General features: G+C 37.2%; 1 long non-coding RNA gene across 1 annotated transcript in view; it reads left to right on the plus strand.

The window, feature by feature from the left end:
* Positions 1-9,649: 9,649 nt before the first annotated feature.
* LOC145512143 (uncharacterized) overlaps positions 9,650-25,823 on the plus strand; it is a 65,537-nt gene continuing 49,363 nt past the window's right edge. Inside the window, exon 1 of the long non-coding RNA XR_014058329.1 lies at positions 9,650-9,878. This is a non-coding gene — a long non-coding RNA (uncharacterized LOC145512143). The remainder of the gene's footprint in view (positions 9,879-25,823) is intronic.

Raw genomic sequence — 25,823 nt, forward strand, 5'->3', positions numbered from 1 at the left:
TGGAGCTCTTGTCTAACACTCAGAAATGAACTGTCCGAGGAGACGCCTGTGCTAACAAAGTGAAAGATTTTATCGGGAAGGAGCACCCGGGCAGAGGGTAGTAGGGTAAGGGAACCCAGGAGAATTGATCTGCCATGTGGCTCATAGCCTCGGGTTTTATGGTGATGAGATTAGTTTCCAGGTTGTCTCTGACCAATCAGTCTGACTCAGAGTCCTTCCTAGTGGTGCATGCATTGCTCAGCCAAGATGGACGCCAGTGAGAAGGATTCTGGGAAGTGGTCTGACATGTGGTGTCTCCTTTTGACCTTTCCTGAACTCTTCCAGTTGGTGATGGCTTATTAGTTCCATGTTCCTTACCAGGACCTCCTGTCATAAAGCAACTGATGCAAATGGTTACTGTGGTGCCTGGCCAAGGTGGGTGGTTTCAGTGTGCTTTCCCTAACATAATAATAATAGAAACAAAGTGCATGATATATGTGACTCACTTGAATCAACCGGAAACCATCCCTCTTACCCCGGGTTCATGGAAAAACTGTCTATCACAAAACTGGTCCCATATGCCGAAAAGGTTGGGGACTGCTGCTCTAGAATTTAGCTAATGTAATTACTGGGGTGTCTTCTGGAGCTCCCCCAGTCAAATGGTCAAATAACCTTCATGAACATGTGGGAAAAAAATATCTGAAGACGGCTGACTCATCATCAGCCACCCACCCTCGGTCTCTATTTTTCCACTATTAGTAAAACAGAAGACGAGATGGTTGGATGGCATCACTGACTCAATGGACATGAGTTTGAGCAAGCTCCGGGACATGGCGAAGGACAGGGAAGCCTGGCGTGCTGCAGTCCACAGGATCCCAAAGAGCTGGACACAACTGAGCCACTGAACAACAACAAGCAAAACAAGTAACTGAGTCTGTCCAGCCCTGTTTTGGAACACATATTGTGTAGATCAGACATTTCTGTTTCTCTTTTCCCCTACTTAAAGTTGATTTAATTTAGTTTCTTCTGGAAAATTGTTAGTGTTGTGACAGAAGGGAAAGCCTGTGTCAGTGTTTGCCTCTGCTCAGCTTTCATCGGGGGGTTTCCTGTGGCTAAGAACCCTGGGTGAGTTTTATGATGCAGGTTCTGCTCACAGACCCGTCATCATCCCTGGGAGAATACAGACGAGGCAGATGCTCATACTAAACAGAAAACCCCAAGGACTCTGGTCACTTGTCTCTCCCTTAAGCACATAACCAGGGTATTAGATGATCCTTTGAAACAACACACATGGCTTTCACTTATTTGGTTATGTCCCTGTTTCACCAGAGCATTAAGCTGAAATCTGCCTTTGACATTTTCTGGGGTTGCATCTCCAATGCTAGCAGATTCTTTGATTCTTTGTGCAGCATCTTTTGGAGGACTTGTAAATCTAGATCAGAAATACCCATATGGCAACACATTTAAGCTGTCTTATTAGAAGCAGCTTCACAGGCAGCTTTGCCATAGTTTGTTCCAGAAGCTTGAACAAGAAATCTATTTGCACACACACTGTGCTACAAAGGCCAATGTGATCTTTCCAAACTTGAAGTGTTGCCCCATAAACAGTCTCAAAACACCTAAGTCTATAGGGAGGTCCTTATCTGTGACCTACTATGAAAATCTGTTTGGAACTTGGACCACAAATTTGTAAACTTTTTTTGGAGATATTAATATGTTAAATGCTTGAAAGCAGACAGTGCCCTTTATTTTGAGTAGAATGGTTCTCCCTCTTCAGGGAGGCCTATGTAAATGGATTTTCTGAAGAATTCTTACAAGCAAGCTGCTGTTGTTTCAGTTGTAGGAATTTAATTGGTTGATTTGTTAATAATTGCTATTACATGCTATGCTCTACCTTCTGAAAAGATAGATGCAAGTGTATTTTTAAAATCTGCTTAAATAAATTATGTTGCTTTTTAGAGCTTTTTAAAATGCATAGTGCTGCTTCAAAAACCAAGCAATAGGTGCACTGCTAATTGAATGGAAAGTGGTTTCCTTAATTCCTTCCTATTGTATGTGGTGATGATGTTAAAGAGGCAGGAATTTGCCATTGGCATTGTAAAGTGTCTGAAGAGGTTATTCTTCCGATATTTTAAATTAAATTGCTACTTGATTTGTAAATGAACAAAATACCAAGAAATTAACAGCTATGCCAGTTGGAGCTCTAAAATAGAATTCAAAAATCTATGGAATGTTGCTGGAAACACTGTAGTATTTTTGCAAGGAGTGCAGAAACAAATTTTCAAAATGTTTTCCATGTGTTGTCAGGAGAAAACGAAACGGACATTTCAGGTATGGACATTGACAGATCAAGTGTCTAGGAATTCTTTCCCTGTTATCATCTAACACAGCATCCTATTATTCCCATACATAATTCTTTCTTCAACATTCAGTTAAGTAATGTTTGTTGAACTTTGCTATCTTCTAGAGACTGTTTTATACACCTGGATTATGTCTATAGGAAAAAAGCAAGGAAAAAAAAAAGATCTATGGAGCTTAAGTTTTAGTTTGACAATGAATAATTGTAAGAAGTAAATTTTAAGGTATAGATGATGATAATTGATGTAGTTAACACACACACACACACACACACACACACACACACAACAAAAACAAAATAGAACCTAGCAATGTGAGGAAAAATGGAACGGGTGGAGGGATGGAAGGAAATCTTTCATTGTTAAATAGAGAGATCAGGCTTTGAAAAGGCTTAAAGAAAGTTTTAAGTTATGTATTTGTCTTAGTCAGCCTAAGCTGACTATGTAAGTACGTGGGCTACAGTCCATAGTGTAGCAGAGTCAGACATGCCTTAGTGACTAAACAACAACAATGCTTATGTACAACCAACCAGAGTACATTGTATTTCAACGTTATGTACGAAAGTCCCTATTTTGCATGTAGTTGTCACACATATGAATGATTCCTCTGTAAATGAAATCTGACACTTATCTGAGTATACCATATACATAATGTGATAAAGACTCATTAAACAGACCAAAACAGGAATCTCAAAAAAAAAAAAAAAAAAAAGAAAGTAATGGGATTGCACAATGTTTTAATCTAAAGCAGAGCTTTCCAGGTACTGAAAAATGAGTAGCAGGATCCTATTGTTACAGAGTCCAAGCTCACTCTGCTGCGTGGCTGTCAGAGGCCAATGAATACGAGGGAGGAGTTGTTGAGGCAAGGGATGCCTATTGATTCAGAGCCAGCTGACTGACCAAGAAAATGGCAGACTAATGTCTCAAAATAACCAACTTGTTGAGGTCTGGATGTCACATTCTTTTAAGGGTCAGAGATGGGGGAGATGAGGAAACAGATTATAAAAACCATTTAATTCTTGCAAATATCTCCCAGAATGGCAAACCTCAGGCAGTGGGATGTGTTAGTTTTTATGTTTCTTACAGTCCTTCAGGGGTTAACAGGGTCAGATTATCTCCCAGTGAGCTAACAAAGGCACTTTAGTTTAAGGGTCAGGCAGAGGCTTCTGAGGCAGGCCATTATGTATGATTACAATAACAAAAGTGGCAAGAAAGAAAAATGGTAAAATCAAAGAAACAGATCTAGCATGGAAGAGTCAAAATCAACTCTTCCCTGTTACACTATTTCTCCTAGAAACATGTGCCTGGGACACGGGGGAGACAGAGGGTGATTGTAGGAAATGGAATTAACGAGATTTTAACATAATAAGGTAGGGAGATCATTGTGGGTTATTGTAAAATCTCTGGCTTTCACTTTAAATGAAGTTGAGAACTATCGCTAAGTTTTGAGCAGAAAATCTAACTTTCTTGTTTAAAAGATATTTCTAGTTTGGAGAAGAGAGAGACAAATTTAGAGGCTACTTCAGTAGTCATTTTTAGAAAAGGCGGTGACTTGGACCAAAGGGTAACTTTAGTAAATGTGGTAAGAAGTGCTCAGCTTCTGGATAAACCTTGGATGTTAATCCAATAAAATTACTGACAAATTGGATTAGGGTGCCAGAGTAGTTTGCAAGAAACTGAGATTAAAACATCAGAAATTTGGTAATTAAAAGAATACAAGATAGGATCATTGGATGACATGATCAATAATGTATGCAAGTATGTATATAATTATACACGGGCTTCCCTGGTAACTTAACTGGTAAAGAAACCACCTGCAATGCTGGAGACCTGGGTTCGAATCCTGGGTTGGGAAGATCCCCTGGAGGAGGGCATGGCAACCCACTCCAGTTTTCTTGCCTGGAGAAGCCCCGTGGACTTCTCCAGGAGCCTGGTGGGCTAAAGTCCACGGGGTCGCAGAGTCAGACATGACTGAACGACTAAGCACCGCATATGTAAGTATGCATGTGTTATATCAACTAACTTTACTGAGCAACTAAATACTTCAAAATTTTGTAGATTAAGAAAACTAAAATTTGCTTGGTTCATGATTATGTGAGTTGGCTGGATGATTCTTCCGATGTGGTCATATTGGATAAATCCCACTGGGCTTTCTCATGCTTCATAGTCAGCTGAAGAGTCAGCTGGTAAATGGAAGATCTAGGATGACCTTACAGACAGTTCTGGCAATTAGCAGGTTGTCAGCCAAGGCATTAGGAGTGATTCAGCTGCATGTCTTTCATTGTTTAGCAGACTAGCCTGTCGTTTTGCACAGGTCAATGTTAGTTTTTCCAAAACAAGGGTGCACAATGCACAAATATTTTACAAATCTCTATTTACATTATGGTTGCTAATGATCCATTGGTCAAAACCAGCCACATAGCCAACCCACATTAAAAGGATGGGACAAATTTGTGGCCATTTTTAAAATTAGCTATGTGTATTTATTTTCTGTCTTATCTGCTACATTCTAACTTCCATGAAACTAAGTCAGTCATGTTCATTTATTAAACCTCTATTGCTTTGTATGATATTTGAAAAGCAGTGTGCATCGACAATATAAATGCCTATTTATCAGTATCTCAATATACCCCAAGCAAAGTTATCCACTTCCCCAATAGACCATCACCACTTCCAATTTCCCAGCTTTCAGGAAATACATATCTTTTCCTAACTCCTTAGATCAAAACATTGCTGTCATTCCTAGGTATTCCTGTTATCTCTTGCCTTATCAGATCCAGTTCCTTGTTTATTCTAGTTACTCAATTACTCTCAACTGTACCTCTCTCAACTTCTATTAGTTTTATCTTCTCATAATTATGAGGTCAGATGATCTCTTGACCAGATAAGTTTTAGCTTGAGTTTCAACTACTGTATCTTCTTCCATTGTTCACCTGCCCTCCCACCAAGTCCTGGATTAATCTTTCAAAAGCCTACTACTCATTATGCCAATTCTCTGCTCAATGATTTTCAATACTTTCCTATTCTTTAACAACTTGTCAGCTGCATACAGAAAGGTCAAGATTCCATGGAGTTAATCAGCTTAGAGCCTGGCATGCTACAGTCCATGGGGTTCCAAAGAGTCAGGCATGACTTACTGACTGAACAACAACCAGGTTTCACAGTGCTTATGTTCAAGCTTTCAAGTATCTGATATTCTTGATACCTGGACTACAGCTCTTCCCCTCAACATACATATTACTTTTCTTTTTCTTTCCTCTGTATCCACTAGCAAGTCAAATTTTGCTATTGGTCAGTCACTAAGTAATGCGCAACTCATTGTGACCTCATGAACTCCAGCACGCCAGGCTTGCCTGTCCTTCACCATTTCCCAGAGTTTTCTCAAACTCATGTCCATTGAATCGGTGATGACATCCAACCATCTCATCCTCTGTCATCCCCCTCTCTTCCTGCCCTCAATCTTACCCAGCATCAGGATCTTTTCTAATGAGTTGGTTCTTTGTATCAGATGTCCAAAGTACTGGGACTTCAGCTTCAGCATCAGTTCTCCCAATGAGTATTCAGGATTGATTTTCTTTAGGACTGACTGGTTTGATCTCCTTGCTGTCCAAGGGACTTTCAAGAATCTTCTCCAGAACCAAAATTCAAATGCATCAATTCTTTGGTGCTCAGTCTTTTTTATGGTCCATCTCTCACATCAGTATATGACTATTGGGAAAACCATAGCTTTGCCTATATGAAACTTTGTTGGCAAAGTGATGCCTCTGCTTTTTAATTTGCTGCCAAGTTTGTCATAGCTTTTCTTTCAAGGACCAAGTATCTTTAATTTCATGGCTGAATTTACCATCCACAGTGATTCTGCAGTCCAAGAAAATAAAATCTGTCAATTTCCAATTTTTCCCTGTCCATTTGCCAGATGCCATGATCTTAGGTTTTTGAATGTTGAATTTTAAGCCAGCTTTTTCGCTCTCATCTTTCACCCTCATCAAGAGGCTCTTTAGTTCCATTTTGCTTTTTGTCATTAGAGTGGTATTATCTGCATATCTGAGGTTATTGATACTTCTGGTAATATTTTGTGTCATCCAGCGTGGCATTTCTCATAATGTACTCTGCATATAAGTTAAATAAACAGCATAACAATATATTGCCTTGATGTACTCCTTTCCCAAATTTGAACCAATCCATTGTTCCATGTCCAGTTCTGACTGTTGCTTCTTGTCCTGCATACAAGGTTTCTCAGGAGATAGGTAAGATGGCCTGGTATTCCCATCTCTTTAGGAATTTTCCAGTTTGTTGTAATCTACACAGTCAAAAGCTTTAGCATAGTCAATGAAGCAAAAGTAGATTTTTTTTTTTTTTTAGAATTCCCTTGCTTTTTCTATGATCCAATGAATAAAAATTTTCCCACACTCTGAGTTTCTCAGTCGTCAAATTCCAACTCTCTGAAGATTGCTCTATTCAATGACACTTTACAATTTCAAACAAGACATAAAAAAGACAAAAAAAATTATAAAGTTTTAATAGAAAAAGCAAAATTTTCTTTTTGTGGGTTGGGTGTTCTTGATACATTTTTGAAAAAAGTGCCAATGAACGTATGATCTTTGGTGTTTCAATGGAATTAAGAAAGAAATCTAGAAACAAAAGTTTTGTTGCTCAAATAGGTTAGGAAAAACTGTGTCTAGTTTATTTTAATAAAAAAGTTTTACAGTGTTCTACTTTGCTGATTTATTTGATGAATATCAAAGGGAAGGATATGGTTATTCTCAGAGTTCTGTAACACTTGAAACGACTATATTTTCCTTCTTTATGTGCAACCATGGATCTACTAACATACTGAGGAACACTTTTTGGAAAATAACTATTGATAATTATTGGCTACATTGTAGCTTCCATATTCTGCATTTGCTATTTACATTTTACTAATGATATTGGACATTTGTTGTCCATGGCTTCTTGCATTCATTCATCTGGCTCCTATATAGCAGGGGTCTAAATATACTTTCATGCAATTCGCTCATTTAGCATAGAATTGATGGGGGTGATGACTCCATTTGATAGCCAAGTAGTAGATGTAATGATCCAACCTGGGCTATTGGTACTTTCTTTTTGGAATTTTGAATCTTTAGTAGAGAGCCAGAAAAAATAAAGAGCTGACTCTTTCCACTAGGAGTAGCCTGCCAATACCAATAATATGTATGACAGGTAGAGTAAACACTCCTGCTTCCCACCGCCCCTCAACATAAGATATCCATGTCCTAATCCCTAGAACCCGTGAAAAGATGAACCAGGTGGGCCAATATAGTTACAAGTGTCTTTAAAGATGACAGACAAAGGATGAAAAGGGAAAACAAGAGAAGTGAGAGTGTGAAAAGAAATTTTATGTTGCTGGCTTTTAAGATGGAGGAAGGGACCCAAGCTAAGGAACCTGTGCAGCCTCTTGAAGTTGAAAACTTAAGGGAATGAATTCTCCACAGAGCCTTGAAAGGGAATGGAGTCCTGCTGACCTGTGGGTTTTAGCTCAGTTAGACCTGTTTCTGGCTCCACAAATTGCACAACAGTAAGATAGTACATTAGTGCTTTAAGCCAATGTGTTTGTAGTAATATTTACAGCAGTCAGCTGTAAAAAAACCAATACAACAAATCGATCTTGGTCCTTGAATTCAGGTTGGGTCTTATTTATTCCTAAATGGTTCCTCAACTTTCTTATACATTGTATAATTCTTCTTAAAACATTCTGATAAATTCTATCTTTGCTAAATTTATTCAGAGTCAGTTGCTGCAGTTTCTGAGGCTTTATAAACAAAACATACAACCTAAGATGTTTATCCATGTATTTTTGTCATCTTTTCTCTATTAGATTATAAAGTTTCATGGAAAATATCTTCATATGTGTTATATATATATGTAATATATATAAATGGAGTGTAATGTAGTCATCAGCTATTTGCTATTTAATAGATGTTGACGATCCTTATTAATTGGATTCATTAAAAAATACAAAAAATAACTTATGGACAAACATACACTATAGATATTTTATAAGAAAAAAAATGGAATGGTGTAAAATTAGGTGTAAAGTGTAAAATTTCCTCTGAAGTCCTGTTTAAATGTATGAATACCGTTACATAATTCCAATGTAGTTTTTTACAAATTTTATTTTCATCTTTTACTTTAGCATTTTGTGTGTTAGCATCTATTTTCATTATTTTTATTTTTACTGGCAATGAATTTAATTAAGCCAGGTGGTATAGTGGTAAGGAATCTGCCTGCAATGCAGGAGACTCATTAGACTTAGGTTCGATCCCTGGGTTGGGAAGATCCCCTGGAGGAGAAAATTGCAACCCACTCCAGTATTCTTGCCTGGAAAATCCCATGGACAAAGGAGACTGGCAGGCTATGGTCCATGGGGTCACAAAGAATGAAACATGACTGAGTGACTAAGAACAGACACATGTTGCAATTGTTAGAATTTGCACTATTTTAATTTTTTAGAAAATAATACTTCTTTTATAGTAAATTTCCATGGGTTGTAGGGTTTTGCCCAAAGTAATTAATCTGATTATATTTATTTATATATATGATGTTCCCAAAAAGTTGGCATTAACTGTATATAAATGCAAAAATATTTGCTACACTTTGGCAGACTTTTAAATCAATAGCTTTTATTTGTTTCTGTTTTTGTCCTTTTGTTGTCATTATTGTTCTTGTTCAGTTGTGTCTGACTCTGCGACCTCATGGACTGTAGCAAGCAAATTCATATGAAAACTAGATAATTTATTCCTTTCTACAGGCTTTTGTCTGAATTGCTGCTGATACCAAGTCAGCGGTCGGTTAAATTTGTACATGTTGCCTGTGTGTGGCATCACAGGCTCAGGGGGCTGAGTTTGAACAAACTCTGAGAGATAGTGAGGGACAGGGAAGCCGGAGGTACTGCAGTCCGTCGGGTGGCAAAGAGTCGGACATGACTTAGTGACTGAACAACAGTACCTGTATGCATTGTATATGCGTTTTCTGGATGCTTCACAGATTATATGGATTTATCTTATTTATCTAACCCTTATCTTATTTTTTTTCTCTCCGGCACGCTGGGGCGTTCTCTTCGTGTTTTTGGGTCGACGGTCTGCAGGCCCTCATGCTTGAAGGACGGATTTTCCTGGTATTATCTAAATAAAATAGAGCTGTAGCACTGGTTTGTCTACGAGCTATAACATGGTCTGTCCAAGACCCGAGAGCCGTGACCCGCCGAGGCCTCTAATGTCCGTCACTCCAAATCTTTGCTGTGACGTGACGAGAACCGAGGAGCACACACTCGCGTGACATTTATGGTGCCCTGACTCGGATAAAACCTGACTGAAACAGCCTCGGCCGCGCGACCCCCGCGAGGAGGAGGCCAGGCAGAGCAGGCGCCCAACTCAGCGGAAGCTCCCGCGGTAGAAGCGGAACCGGAAGAAAACCCAGCGCGAGAGGCCCATCGTGCTGGGAACCGGGACAGCAGAAAGCTCACGCGGCTCAGGCTCAGATTCCAGAAGACCTCCGGTTAAGGTAGGAGCTGGAGGGACAGGCCTAACAAAATCTTAATTCCTTCACAACCTCTCATTTCTTGTCTCCTCGAAGCCCCGGTGAACAGACGGGCGGCAGTGGGCGCAACTGAGGGACTCTGGAGAGGCTACTCCTCAGTACGTCCCAAAGGCACTCTCCGCTGGGCCCCAGGAGCTGTTACCCAAGCCGGTGGGGGTTCCTCTGCTCTGCAGCTCTCTCCTGGGACTCAAGCCCGGCCAAAACCCAGGAAGCTCAGGCTCTGATGTCTCATTGCAAAAATTCAGTGAGAGACAGAGCGATAAGTAAGAGGTGGGATTTGTTAGGCTTCAGAGAGAAGCCCACACTTGAGGGTGTAGGCCTTTGCCGAGGGCAAGGGCTGGAGCCATGGAATGCGGCCTGGATAGGCTTTCCAGCACTCTTGCCTGGGAAACCCCATGGACGGAGGAGCCTGGTGGGCTGCAGCCCATGGGGTCGCGAAGAGTCGGACACGACTGAGCGACTTCACTTTCACTTTTCCCTTTCATGCACTGGAGGAGGAAATGGCAACCCACTCCAGTATTCTTGCCTGGAGAATCCCATGGACGGAGGAGCCTGGTGGGCTGCTGTCTATGGGGTCGCACAGAGTCGGACACGACTGAAGCGACTTAGCAGCAGTAGCAGCAGCAGCAACTCTTATTGGTGTTATTATCTGGAATATTATTTTTAGTGATTTGCCTTGGTGCCTAGATCTGAGAAGGTGTTTCTAAACAATTCTGGAAATTTCCTGGCTAATAGTTCTTTAAATATTGTTTCTTCATTGTTTTTATGTTTTGGAACTCTGATTTAATTTACATTTCTTAATTCTTTTGAAAATCCATGTCTTTTTAGATCCTTTTATATGTTGCATCTTGTTTTCTTTCCATCCTGAAATCTACTACATTCTTTAAATATAAAAGACATTTTATTAATCCTTTTACTACAATTAATACTTTTTCTAATCTCTTGCTTACCTATCTTTTGATAATTTCAGTGATTATATATACATATATGTGTATATGCATGTGTGTACATATAATTATGTTACTACTTTAAGAATTTATAATCAAATTTATTTTCTTTTTTCTTTTTAAAGTATATATTTTATTTCTTTGAACAAATTTTATTGGTGTATAGTTGATTTACAATGTTGTGTTAATTTCAGGTGTAGAGCAAAGTGAATAAGTTATACATATACCTACATCTACTCTTTTTTAGATCCTTTCCCATATAAGTCATTACAGAGTATTGGGTAAAGTTCCCTGTGCTATATAGAGGGTCCTAATTATTTATTTATTTTATGTATAGTAGTGTGTATATATTAATCTTAATCTTCCAATTTATCCCTTCCCCTCTTTCCCTCTTGGTAAATGTAAGTTTGCTTTCTACATCTGTGATTTTATTTCTGTCTTGCATATAAGAACATTTGTACCATTTTTTAGATTTCACATTTAAGTGACATCATATGATATTCATCTTTGTCTGACTTCTTCACTCAGTATTTATTTATTATTTAGATGTTCACACACTTCTTATCTTTTTAAATATATTCATCTTGCTACTTTATCTCCATGCTTGATAGTTAAAATATAAGCATTTTAAACTCAAATTCTGACATCTATTTTGTTTTATTCACTGCAAATCATGTTACTTCATTTCCTTAGCTGTTTTGTGATTTTTGACTATAAAGTCATACTCCTTAGACAATCTGTAGAAATACAGTAAGCTTATATTAAAGTTAGGCTTCTCTGAAATGCAGGAGATCCAGGTTCAATCCCTGGGTCTGGAAGATACCCTGGAGAAGTGAATGGTTACCTACTCCAGTATTCATTCTTGCCTGGAGAATTCCATGGACAGAGGAGCTTGGTGGGCTACAGTTCAAGGGGTCGCAGAGTCAGACACGACTGAGCAGTTCACACTTTCACTTTTTTTACATTAAAGTTGAGTTACTCTGGACAGGATTTTTGTTTGTTTTGCTATCATTTGACTGTCTGGAAACACTACAAATCTAGGATCATTTTAAATGAAGCCATTTGGCTGCATGTGTGATAAGTCACTTCAGTCTTGTTTGACTCTTTGCCACCCTATGGACTGTAGCCTGCCAGGCTCCTCTGTCCAAGGGATTCTCCAGGCAAGAGTACTGCAGTGGGTTGCCGTGCCCTCATCCAGGGCATCTCCCCAACCCATGTATCGAACCTGTGTCTCTTATGTCTCTTGCATTAGCAGGTGGGTTTCTTACCACCAGCACCACCCAGGAAGCCCAAATTATTTGGTTAAGATTTTTCAAAAGAAACAGACTGTTTGAATTTAGGTTACAAATCTTCATGAGAGCCAGATGGTTAAAAAGAGAGAAAACGGAATTTAAAAAACTATCTTTTACTTCTAGGCAAATTTACATATGCTGTTAATAAATATGTTTTTACACCCCCTAAGAATATTTGAAGGGGGGAATGTCATGCTTTGAGAAATTTGGTTTTTTCTCTAGAAAATGAGTTCCTTACAGTATCAGTTAATGTATTTCAGTAATAACTTATCAAAGGTGATTTTTCAGAACCCACAGGGACCAGCTGAATAAAAAAGGAGAGCTGGAGACATATGGTTAACAAAGAATAGATGTTATAAAATAGGAAATCACAGCTCAGTTATCACCATCCTTTCCTTGATCTTTTGATATTAGAGGCACATTATTGTTAGATTTCCAAATTTTATGGAGGAGCTAGAATTCTAAATTTTGAAATATTAAGAGCATATTAAAAAATAACAGAATATTATAACCAAAAATGGTGTGATATGGACCTCTGAAAATATAACCCTCCTTAAAACTGATGAAAAACATCTGTCAAAAATTGTCAGAATTAACTTTTTCAAAACTATGAAAATTAGGCAAAGACTTGCAGCAACACTTATTTTAAAAATTCCTGAATGTTGATGTTAGCAGTGAGCTTTATGGTCTTGTAACTTGTTCTAGGTCTGTGTCCTGCTATCTAGCCTAGGGATAGATGGCTAATATAACAAGTCAACCTTCCTGGTACCAGAAGAAAAACCGTGAAGCTCCAGCTTTTTCAAAACCTCATTCTGAAACAAAAATGAAACGATAATTTTTTTTCACTCCCTGGAAATACTCCAGATGAAAATTTTGTCTTTATTAAACATGACTTGAATTCATGCGTTCCTAAAGTTTATCCTTACATTAAAAAAAATACTTATAGGAAAGTATGTTAATGTTGCAGTTGCTGCAGATGAAGATAAAAGTTGGGTCAAATAATAAACCATTTAAAAATCTTAAAAAGAAAAACTGAGAAATAAGATGTTGCTCTAATAAAATGCCATAGCCTAAGCAGCAGAAATATTTTTGTCACAGTTCTAGAGGGTTGGAGTCTAAGATCCACGTGCCAGTATGGTTAATTTCTTGTGAGAGTGCTCTTCTTGGCTTGCATAAGCCACTTTCTCACTATTTCTTCACATGACAGAGAGAGAGAAAAAAAGAGAGACATCTTTATTTCCCTTCTAATAAAGCCACACATTCTTACCAAATTATGGTCACCCTTATGACCTGATTTAACTTTACTTCCCAAAGAGCTTGTCTCTGGATATGCTTATATGGAGGGGTAGGGTTTCAGCAAATGATTTTGGGGAAGCACAGCTTTGTCCACATAAAATGTCACAGAGCCTTTGGAAAGCTCTGATGTATTGTTGGAGTCTAGAATGCTGTGAACATTTGTGAACTTGTCTATATGTCTAGGAAGGTCTTGAGAATGTCTTAACATCTCACTTACAAATGGACTGGAAACTGCACAAGCAGAAATTAAAGGCCAAGACAGAGTGGTAAAAGCTTGCAATGATATGCACACAGATATCTCAACAAATATGGAGAGATTTATTAATTCTGGAAATTTAGGGAAAGTTCTAACCACTAAGGAGAAATCTCAGTGGAGGTTTGTAGGATTCCAAAATTAATGTGCCACATGTCCTACGGTAATATTGAGAGATGTGTCTTGAAATCTGTTGGGTGATATCCATTTTAGCTTGTGTTTCCTCTTAAAACTATTGTGTCAGGATTTATGGAAAGTGAGTTATATCCTAAAATTCTGGGTACTCCCATTTTTTTGTTTTTGAAAAAGAAACTTAGTAGGTGCCTTTCTAGACTCATTTTGAATATCTAACAGGTAACTCGCTGTGAAACACAAAGTATATTGAATGATTTTTCTTTGTCTTTACCATCAAGAATACCCTGAGTCCACAGATGAAAGCCCTCAGACTAAAGACCAAGAGGTAAATTTTAGACCCTAAGCATCATATAAAATAAAAATCCATCTCTGTGTGGGTCGTTATCAAATAGACTTTGTCACACACTTGAAGTAGTACCAAGTTTTTAAAAATGTTCTGCCAGCTTGTGATTGAACATGTGATTGCGCAAAACCAGCTTAATCACTGGATATTTTTGGTCCCTGAAATGGCCTTTCCAATCTTTGGAGCAGAACTTTTGCCTTGGGCTATCTTTAATAATATATTAAGCATTAAATGTATGAGCATAGCATAAGCACATTAGTATTTTTTTGTTTGTTTTTCATTGCATGGCTTTTTTTGCATCTTTAAAATACCACAAATACATCTGGGGAGTTATCCAGTTTCTTGCTGTTTCTGTAACTGAACAACTTAGATTTTATTCGTCAGCCTAAAAAACTGTTCCTTTTTTCAGAAATGTAGATACTGTCCAAACTTTTCTGATATGTTTGCTTGTAACTGGTGGGGTTTGCTGAATCAAAGCAGCTAAATCTGATAGAAGTTCACTGTTGTTCCTTCAAGAATTAACTCATCTTAAAAAAAAATCAACTCAACTTTTTGGGCTTGAGACAACAAACACTTCCCGGCTTCATCCAAGCCCAGTAGGTGTATTGCTTTTTGCCAAAGAGATTTTGAGTTTCATCAGGAGACCCATTCTCTTGGAGAGTGGCGTTGATAGTGAAGGGGGCAGACACAGACCGCAGCACTCGTGTTCTGTGCGTGACTACAGTGTATGCAGGCAAGCCAGTACCTTTCTATTTCCCCACCCTTTGTAACCTGGAACTTCTTTTTTTTCCCAAGGAGATTGAGTTCTACGTAGATGTGATTGGAGTCCTTCCCCAGGGTGCCTCTAGAACTCTTTGCAACAACTGGGCATCCCTTCAGAGTGATTTTGATATCCTCTGGAATAGGACAGTCTTAATGCTGAGGACAGTCTTCATCCTTCCAATAGATACAACAAAGAATCACATTCATATTTTTTAACTGCCCTGAATTCCATATTCTTCTGTACCTGTAACTCATTCCTTGTCAAGGAAATATACTTTATTTAAATGTACAATTACTTGTTATTTTGTTGTCTGTGTCCTTCCACATGGAAACTATTTTGTTATCTAATTTTTAAGTTGTATTAACTCAACAGTTAATGCTTTCAAGCTCTCTTAATCCTAGACTGGTAAGAGTTTCCTAAACTGCTATAAATAGAAAAAATATATACAGCTGGAATTTAAATCTGAAGCCGTCATAGTCCTGTGGGTAGAAGCAGAGTTTGAAGTAGATGATATGAAAATTAACTTAAGTAGCATCATGAACTGTTCACATTTATTAGGTGATCCGTTCAAGGAAGGTCCTTTATTTCTTAAATCATTCTCAGTGCATAAGGTGTCAGTCACTAAAATCTCAACTAGATGCATAGACTGAGTGCTGTGATGCTGCCCAGATCAATTGTGTGTAGGCTGATCTCTGATCAACCATCAATGAAGCAAGCGTCCACTTAGAGTTTGTTCTAGTACTCCAGGAAGTAATCGTAAGCATTATTGTGGTTACCTCTGCCACTTGGAAGACCGGCTGAAGAAAAGAGTTTCAGGTGGAAATATTCTCCTCATTGAATAAATTGATGAGTGGGTACTTGAAACTTCTGTGCTCCAAATTCTTCATCTTAATTCAAACTAAGGTATACAATTATTTGGCATTAATATTGTATTTAAAATGTCCATAATGACTGTGGTGGACAATGAAATGCTAGGGTGATTTCCCACTTTCTGATACCCAGGAATTTGTGTAATCTTTTCTTGAGTGGAGAGTGGGACCAGTGAGTTGATTCTAATCAATAGACTACAATAAGTCCCCTACATATGAATCTTTAAGATGCCGACTTTGAAAGGTGCGAACGTGCATTCTGATAGCCAATCATGCGAGTTAGTTCATGTGTCTGGAATACTTCGCCGTGTGTGTGCATCCTCTAGAAGTGGTTGTGCTTTTGTGGACTTTACTTACAGTACGATATAGTAAAGTACAGTATAGTGTAGTATAGTACAATACTGTATAGTGGTACAGTATATTTAAAGTCCAGGATGTTCCAAAGCCAGTGTAAAAGCAGTGGTATATAGACAATTGTGATAGTTGGGTATCTAAGCTAACTTGGTTGTACTTAGGAACAAATAGGACTTAAGAACACACTCTTGGAATGAAACTTATTTGTCTGTAGAGGACTTATTCTATGGCAAAGTGTTGTTCAGTCTCTGTGCCCACCTCTTTGCGACTCCATGAACTGCAGCACACCCGATTTCCCTGTCCTTCACTATTTCCTGCAGTTTGCTCAAACTCACATCCATTGAGTCGGTGATGTCATCCATCCAAGTCATCCTCTGTCACCCCCTTCTTCTCCTGCCTTAAATTTCCTGGCATCATGGTCTTTTCTAATGAGTTGGCTCTTTGCATCAGGTGACCAAAGTATTGGAGCTTAGATTCAGCATCAGTCCTTCCAATGAATATTCAGGGTTGATTTCCTTTAGGATTGACTGTTTGGTCTCCTTGCTGTCCAAGAGACTCTCAAGAGTCTTCTCCAGCACCACAACTGGAAAGCATCAATTCTGTGCTCAGCCTTCTTTATGGTCCAACACTCACATCTGTACATGACTACTGGGAAAACCATAGCCTTGACTATAAGGACCTTTGTCAGCAAAGTGATATCTCTGCTTTTTAATAGGCTGTCTAGGTTTGTCATAGCTATGCAATAATAATAATAACTAACTTGATTTAGTTTATTTTATATGGAAAAGGTGATGGGAAAACACCCCATGATTATTTTATATTCTATAAGGTTCTGTCTTAGCATACTCTCTTTTGCTGGTCTTGAAAAAGCAAGCACCTATGGGGTGAACTTCCTATTGAGAGAGTCACATGGAAAGGAACAGAAAGTAGTACAGAAGACCTAGCAGTTAGCGAAAACGCGAAGCCCTCATTCCAATAATTGAAAGAAGTTGAATTTTGCTAACAACCCTCGTGAACCAGGAAGAAATTCTCACTTTGAGCATCAAGATGAACACATAGCTCAGCTAACACTTGACTGCATTTTGTGAGGCCTTGAGCATGGTGGGGTTGAGATAAATTGTGTCTGGATCCCTGATGCATGGACAGCATGAAAAAAATAGGTGTGTTGTTTTAAGCCTCTAAGTTTGTGGTAATATTTTTATCATGTTGAGCATACATACAATAACAAAGCAGTAATTTCCATTTATATGGTTGATGGCAAATATTTCTGATAAAATAATGCTGTAACATCATTAGCAAGTAATGAGGAATGGTAAATTTGTTCTGTGAAAATTCTCCTTAAAATGAGTTATTTATTTAATCAAGAGGGCATATAGTACTTAAGAACATGAGTCCTGCACTCCTTGGATCAAATCCCAGACCTTCTACTTTCTAGCTGTACTACCCTGAACAATCCATGGAAACTCTCTGAGCCTCCATTGTCACATCTGAAAAATGGATAATAATTGCATATATCTCAAAGGCATAGCTGTGAAAACTGAGTGAGTAAAATCATGCCATTTATATTTGTTAAATTATTGGCATAAATATTTTGGTTTTATGCAATATAACTAAACTATAAAGTGTGTTATTTCTGCCAAAATAATTAATCTTCAAAAGTGAAATAAATAATTATACCTGTCTTGTGCCTAGAATTAATGTTGGAAATAGTACAGGCTGTGAAACAAGTGAACAAAAAATTTGCAGATGCTCAAAGTTGAAAGAAAGTGAATTTAATGACAGAGCAAAAGAACATTGAGAAATAGTCACAGATTCACAGCAGATAATCACAGCAGATTACTGAATTCAGAGAAAGAGACAACATGTAGAGAAAGCATTCAGAGCAAATGTTCTATCTGCAGGTAAAACAAAGCTATAATGATAAAAGTTTTGGTTAAGAAAAGCTGCATAAGAATGGAAAACTTTACTTAGTAAGGATATGTAAACAGTACACAGAAGAACTAGTATAGAAATCATTATGCTAATAGTAAATTTTAGGAGAATTCTCTAAGGCTAAAGTCATAAAACACACTAAGGAAAGAAGGACAGAGAGAGGCTAACCCAGGCACATATTTCACAAGGATAGGACAGAGACCATAGCTGAAAAAAATCACTTGTTTATAGCTGAAAAAATTACTATCAATTTCTATGTGATCTCACATCAGTGGTATAAACTAAGCTTACTGTCTCTTTGTGTCTCTAGTTGTTTATATATATATATATATATACACTTCAAATAAATAGTGAATCTGTATATGAGCCAGTCTAATGTATAATCTGATTCCAGCAAATATGTTTTATTGGATTCAACAGTTAACCAACGCAATTTATCTTTGAAATTATGCTTTTCAATGGATTAGCCTTGGTTAGTTATCCTCGGACTTCTCTCTTAGGCATAAACGTTTTTATTTTAGGTCCTTGCTGCCAAAGAGAGGCAATGTATTTGAAACAGGACATGTGCCCCTGATGTAAATGGACATTAAATTTAGTTACCTTTTCACTGATTGCTTTTGATTTAAGGGCCTTTTCAATGATTATATTCAATAGGCAAAATGATTGAAAAATCAGGATCCTATGAATCCAATTCTTTGTCTTTGTAGGGTAGAGAATTGATGCTTTTGAACTGTGGTGTTGGAGAAGACTCTTGAGAGTCACTTGGACTGCAAGGAGATCCAACCAGTGCATCCTAAAGGAAATCAGTCCTGAATATTCATTGGAAGGACTGATGCTGAAGCTGAAGCTCCAATATTTTGGCCACCTGAAGTGAAGAACTGACTCATTGGAAGAGACTATGATGTTGGAAAAGATTGAAGGCAGGAGGAAAAGGGGATGACAGAGGATGAGATGGTTGGATGGCATGACTTACTCAATGGACATGAGTTTGAGCAAGCTCCAGGAGCTGGTGATGGACAGGGAAACCTGGCAACTGAGCAGCTGAACTGAACTGAACTTGAATCCAATTCTTTGTCTTTCCAGTGTAGAGACAGCTTTAGTTTTCTATTATAAAGATTAAACAGTTATAAAGTAATTTTTTGAAGAATACAATCTTCTGGTGAAAAATAAAATCAAACTTTAATCCATTTGATATTAACCAGGGACAAAATTAGATGATGAATAGGAAAGGGGGATACTTACTATTTTTAAAGAAGCTACAGATTTTGAAATTTTTCAAGTCTACTTTATATCATTGTAATAAATCACAAAAATATAACTAACAAATCTCAGTAAACATGACCTTTTTAAGAAAATTTGTAAATATCACTCTATTTTTCTCTGTCACAGTTCTCTAATTTAGAAAAATAAATAGAATGTAAATATTGCTCTCATGTTGAATCAACCAGTCATTAGTATTTACAGTCCCAATGGTTTTTCCCCTTAAATACCCAAACTCTCCAAAAATTTTAGATATCCATTAGCTAAATACTTCCTAATATGTTAACATTATGTTTATTGTTTATATTTGTATAATGAGATATTTATTTTGAATGATCACTGTGCCTATATATAAAACATAACATATGCTATTGGCTTAATTATCTTATGTGAGGCCTCAGAAACAGTTTTCTGAAATACAGAATGATAAGAAAAATCATATACATATGTATGTGTGTGTAGTTTTAAATATTTATGCTCATATTTCTCTTTTTTGTATTTATATTTTCCAGACATGAGAATGTATCTCAGTTGAGGCTATTAATATTATTCTAATCTGAAATGTGGGCAATCCATGAAATATTTGCCATTATGACAATACTAAATAATAGACACAACAAATAAATTTCCAGATAAGCATTTCTCATAACATTATAAACATAGACGCATAGATAGATAGGTGGTAGCCGCTTAGACAGATGTGCATGAGAGCTACGTCTCCAGTCATGTCCAACTCTTGCGACCCCATGGACTATTGCCCCCCAGGCTCCTTTGTCTATAGGATTTTCCAGGCAAGAATACTAGAGTAGATTGTCATTTCCTTCTCCAAGGATCTTCCCAACCCAGAGACTGACCTACATCTCCCAATGGATAGATATCCAATGGTAGTAAACTATTCTAGTGTTTTGTAAATGAAAGTGAAAGTCACCCAGTCACGTCCGGCTTTGCGACCCCATGGACTATACAGTCCATGAAATTCTCCAGGCCAGAATACTGGAGTGGGTAGCCTTTCCCTTCTCCAGGGGATCTTCCAAACCCAGGGATCAAACCCAGATCTCCCACATTGCAAGCAGATTCTTTACCAGCTGAGCCTCAACGGAAGCTCAGTGTTCTATAAATAGTCACATTTTCAAAGAACAACTTTAGCTCTAAAAATAATTCCAAAGATAAGTGACAAAGTATTTTTGGGAAAAAAAGGGATTACCTGTGGGATAAATGCATAAATTATGGAGGGAATAGTTAGGTTCAACAAACATTTGTTGAGCATTCATTATATAACATTATTTGAATGTTATTTGTGGATTTGCTACTTCTATAATGTTGCTGTTCAGTCGCTAAGTCGTCTGACTCCTTGCAACCCATGGACTATAGCATGCCTTCCAGGCTCCTCTGGCCATGGGATTTCTCAGGCAAGAATACTGGAATGGGTTGGCATTTCCTTCTCCAGGGGATCTTCCTGACCCAAGGATTGAACCTATGTCTATTGCGTCTCCTGCATTGCCAGGCAGATTCTTTAGCACTGGGCTACCTGGGAAGCCCAATATTTGCATATTTAAAAGCATGAATTACTACTTGTTTTTTTTTTTTTAAGTAGTCTCATTAATTTATAGACATACTGAAAAATTGGTAGCTTAAAACTGCTAAATCTAGTTATATTATTTATTCCAAAATTCTACCAAGTGATGACATTGTGCTATTCACTTTGTGAATGAGACAAATGTTTCTTGTCCCATGGTGTTAGAAATCTAACAGACAATATTCTTCTGAATTTTAAACTATTATTCATTTAAAAATACTTACAATTGATGGAGAGAAACTTTTAATGCTGATATATCTTAAATGACATGGAAAAGTTTTCAATGTGGTCATTTTTGACCAGTTCTCACATTTGAAATAGAAACTGCTGGGAATTATGGTGATATACACATATGAATTGATGGATAGATAAATGCTATTTAAATATTTTTTTCTATTCTTGAAGATCTTTATTTTCTGAGGTACATGTATGACATTGTGTGCATAGTTAAAAGATGCTTCAATAACAGAAAAGGGGATATTAATTGAGGAACACAATATCAGATTGTCACTCATTTGTTTATATGAAGACAAGGTAGAAGGTCATGCTCATTTTATATGTATTGATCTATTTAACATGAAAACTTGATTATCATTTCACTTGGAAAAATGAGATAGAACATACATGTTAAATTTGAGAAAACAAAAGATGATTCATTGTAGGTGTGACATTAACATGAATCTCAGGCCATGAGTTGGTGGCCTCTGCACCATATCAAGAACAATGACCTCAATTAACTTTATCTAGATGTTAGTAAATAATGCTAGAAATATATGTTAATAAAAATAGTATAATTAATTTAGTTTCTTGAATTTTTTAAAGAAAATTGATTTTGCTATAAGCAAACCATTTATATCAAAGGCAGTGCTTTTGTCTATTAGTCCGTTCATTCATTAAACAAATGTCATTATTTAAGAAGAAATTTTGAATGTATAAATATGTATTAATACAGCCAGTTATTATGTAATTTTTCAGTTTAACAGATACATATGTGACATTTAAATGATGGATTCTTAGAAAACTGGTTAATGTCTAAAAATGTGAGTTCATTGAAAATGCATTATATATTGTGTTGATACTATTAATTGATGAATTATTTTATTGATAAAATAATACTAGTAGGAATAGAATTATTGTTATATATAGCAGTAGCTGTCACTCCCTTGCCATCTCATTTGATTGGTTGAAAAAAATTAATTTTTATATACAGATTCATATATAGATATTTATATAGTCAGTTATTTTGAAAATATACTTGTTATATACTCAGTTATCTTAAAAATATACATGCAAATGTAAAGATATAAATTAATATATAGTCATGGCTATGGTCTTCCCAGGGATCACATATGGTTGTGAGAGCTAAAATGTAAAGAAGGCAAAACACCAAAGAATTGATGCTTTCAAACTGTGGTGCTGGAGAAGACTCCTGAACGTCCCTTGAACAGTAAGGAGATCAAACCAGTCAATCTTAAGGGAGATCAACCCTAAATGTTCACTGGAAGGACTGATGCGGAAGCTGTGTTTTGGTCATCTGATACAAACAGATGACTCATTGGAAAAGTCCCTGATGCTGGGAAAGACTGAAGGCAGAGGGAGAAGAGGGTGTCAGAGGATGAGATGGCTGGATGGCATCACTGATGAAGTAAACATGACCTTGGGCAAACTTCAGGTGATGGTGAGGGACAGGGAGGCCTGGCGTGCTACAGTCCATGGGGCACAAAGAGTTGGACACACTGGGACACTGAACAACAACAACAGCAATACATACACAACTGCTTCTTTATTCACAGTCTTATATAAGTAGCATATTTGTGTATCTGTGTCATTGCAGAAATGACACTAATTAGCAGTTATAAAACCAATTTCATCTGAAATCATGATGGTTTTATTTGTATTGATTACAAGGTGCTTGCAACAATTGCTAACAAGAGCAAATCCATAGATGATGTGAGAATATCAATAGGCATCTAAGTCACAAATAATGAAGATGTATATTCAAGGTACTTTGAGTTTCTGAAAATTATTCCTTCGCTTTCAGAGTGAATAGAACTACAGTAAAATCATTTTTGGTTGATTAGATAGAAATGACAATATCAAGTGAAAAGAGATGGTAAATTGTCAGATTCATTTTAATACACAAAGTATTTTACAATGATATAAATAAGCTGTATTTTGCAATTATATATGTTGCTAGTCATGGTAATTTTTCCTGCACTGTTTTTTCTTTTCTAAACTGCAATGCACTAAGTTCTGATTATGATATTCTCAGAGTAAGTAAAATGGAACCTTAAGAAAGTACTTCAATAGCTCAAGCAATGATAATATGAAAAGTTCTTATTTCAAGAAAAGGAGAGATAGGAATGTTGATGTGTTCAGAATCACTGATTTCTGTTTGATATCTTTATTTCATGAGTCAGTATTTAGCAATCACAGGCAATGAAGTTCATGTACAGAAAAACGTTGAGAGAGCTGACAGTATATTATACCTGCAACTATGGTCGTACCTCTGATTTTAAAATATCTTATTAAAAGGTATATAGCAGTTACCATTTTAGTTATTAATCCCCTGTTATTTCTTACCTCTGATTTTATTACAATGAATATATGTAAGTTGATATTTATGCAGTTATGAGAGTTAATACTTCTAAGAAGATTAACTTAAAAAAACTCTTCTGAGACACACTATTAATTTGAGCAATGTTAAAATATAGTATTCAGGTATATAAACCATATATTTGCACTTTTCCACCCAGTTCTAAAAAACCAACACTTTTAATTCAGGACATTTTCAAGCAGTAATTAGATTATTTTGGCCTTTACCAGAACTTGGATTCATCTTCAAGAAACAGCATTTTGAAATGCCTTGTTGTAGAAATTCATATTAAATTGCCATCAGGAAATCACTTTGAACTGTTAAAAACTATGCTCTCATCTAAATTACCCTTGCCTCTCTTATTTTTTGTTGAAGGATCCCATTAGTGTAAAACCCTTATAGGAAACCAGACATGAATAAAGAATTGTTGTATTTATTCTGTATTTTCTCTCTTTTATAGGTGATACAATTTCATACAAAGTGAGTTTTAAATCGCATTATCTTAAGGCAAAGTGAAAGTACAAAGGATGTTTGTACATTGTACAAAGGATGATGTCTTTGTTTAGATATTTACTGACTCCGTTACCTAAGAGGATGCAAGAAGTATATAATGAAGAATAGGTTTCATTTTACAGGTAGATTTGGAATAGGCTTATTTGAGATACAATATATAGAAAATATGCAAGGAAATTCCATATTTTCAATATTTGGGGGGGGAAAGGTCTGTGCTCAGACTTTCTGTGCTGAATTAAAAGTAAATGAGGAAGGAGCATGAGCTAGCATTTATTAGACCCTGCTATGGACTAGATAGTGGGTTTCCCTGGTGGCTCAAAGGTAAAAAATTTGCCTGTCAAGTAGAAGACTTGGGTTTGATCCTTGGGTCAGGAAGATCCAATGGAGAAGGAAATGGCAAGCCACTCCAATATGTTTGCCTGGAAAATCCCAGGGACAGAGGAGACAGGCAGGCAGTAGTCCATGGGGTTGCAAAGAGTTGACCATGACTTAGTAAGTAAAGAGCCACTTGAACAAGATAATGGGGAAAAAGGAGATGTAATAACTGAAAAAGCTGGCTTAAAACTCAACAGTTAAAAAAACCAAGATCACAGCATCCCATCACTTCATGACAAATAGATGGGGAAACAAAGGAAACAGTGATATGCTTTATTTTCTTGGGCTCCAAAATCACTGCGGATGATGACTGCAGCCATGAACTTAAAGGACGCTTGCTCCTTGGAAGAAACATTATGACAAACTAGATAGTATATTAAAAAGCAAAGACATTACTTTATGACAAAGGCCCAAATAGTCAAAGCTATGGTTTTGCTAGTAGTCAGGTATAGATGTGAAATTTGGACCATAAGGAAGGCTGAATGCCAAAGAACAGATGCTTTCAAAACAATGGTGTTGGAGAAGAATCTTGAGGATTGGATGGAAAGCAATCCTAAGAAACAGATGGATCCATTGATTGCTTTTCTCGGGATCAGCAGTTCGTGACATTATAATTATGTAAAAATGCATCTTGAAGAAGTATTACTTAGGAAATGCTTTAACATGCCTAAATGCCCCCTCCTATGTCAGAACATTTCAGTTCTTTAGGAGTGATTATGGAAGTTTAAACCTCCTGGCATGTCCTTCAAGATGTTCTTAGAGTAACAATAAGTGGACCTATGCTTGGTGCATGCTAAGTTGCTTCAGTAGTATCTGACTCTGTGTGACCATAGGGTCAGACTGTAGCCTGACAGACTCCTCTGTCCATGAGATTCTCCAGGCAAGAACACTGGAATGGGTTGCCATTCCCTCCTGCAGAGGATCTTTCTGACCGAGGGGTCAAACTTGTGTCTCTTTATGTCTTCTGCACTGGCAAGCTGGTTCTTTACCACTTGCATCACTTGGGAGCTATGATTTTTCCAGTAGTCATATATTGATGTAAATTAGACCATAAAGAAGGCTGAATGCCAAAGAATTGATGCTTTTGAACTATGGTGTTGGAGAAGATGCTTGAGAATCCCTTGGACTGCAAGGAGATCCAACCAGTCAATCCTAAAGGAAATCAGTCCTGAATATCCATTGGAAGGACTGATGCTGAAGTTGAAGCTCCAATACTTTGGCCACCTGATGCGAAGAGCCAACTCATTAGGAAAGACCCTGATGCTAGGAAAGATTGAAGGCATGGGGAGAAGGGGATGACAAAGGATGAGACGGTTGGATGGTATCACTGACTCAATGGACACGAGTTTGACCAGGTTCTGGGACTTGATGAAGCACAGGAAATCCTGGCTCGCTGCAGTCCATG

This window comes from Giraffa tippelskirchi, chromosome 7 (genome assembly GCF_054371585.1).
Source record: "Giraffa tippelskirchi isolate mGirTip1 chromosome 7, T2T-mGirTip1v1.2.pri, whole genome shotgun sequence".
In the NCBI taxonomy this organism is placed as follows: Eukaryota; Metazoa; Chordata; class Mammalia; order Artiodactyla; family Giraffidae; genus Giraffa; species Giraffa tippelskirchi.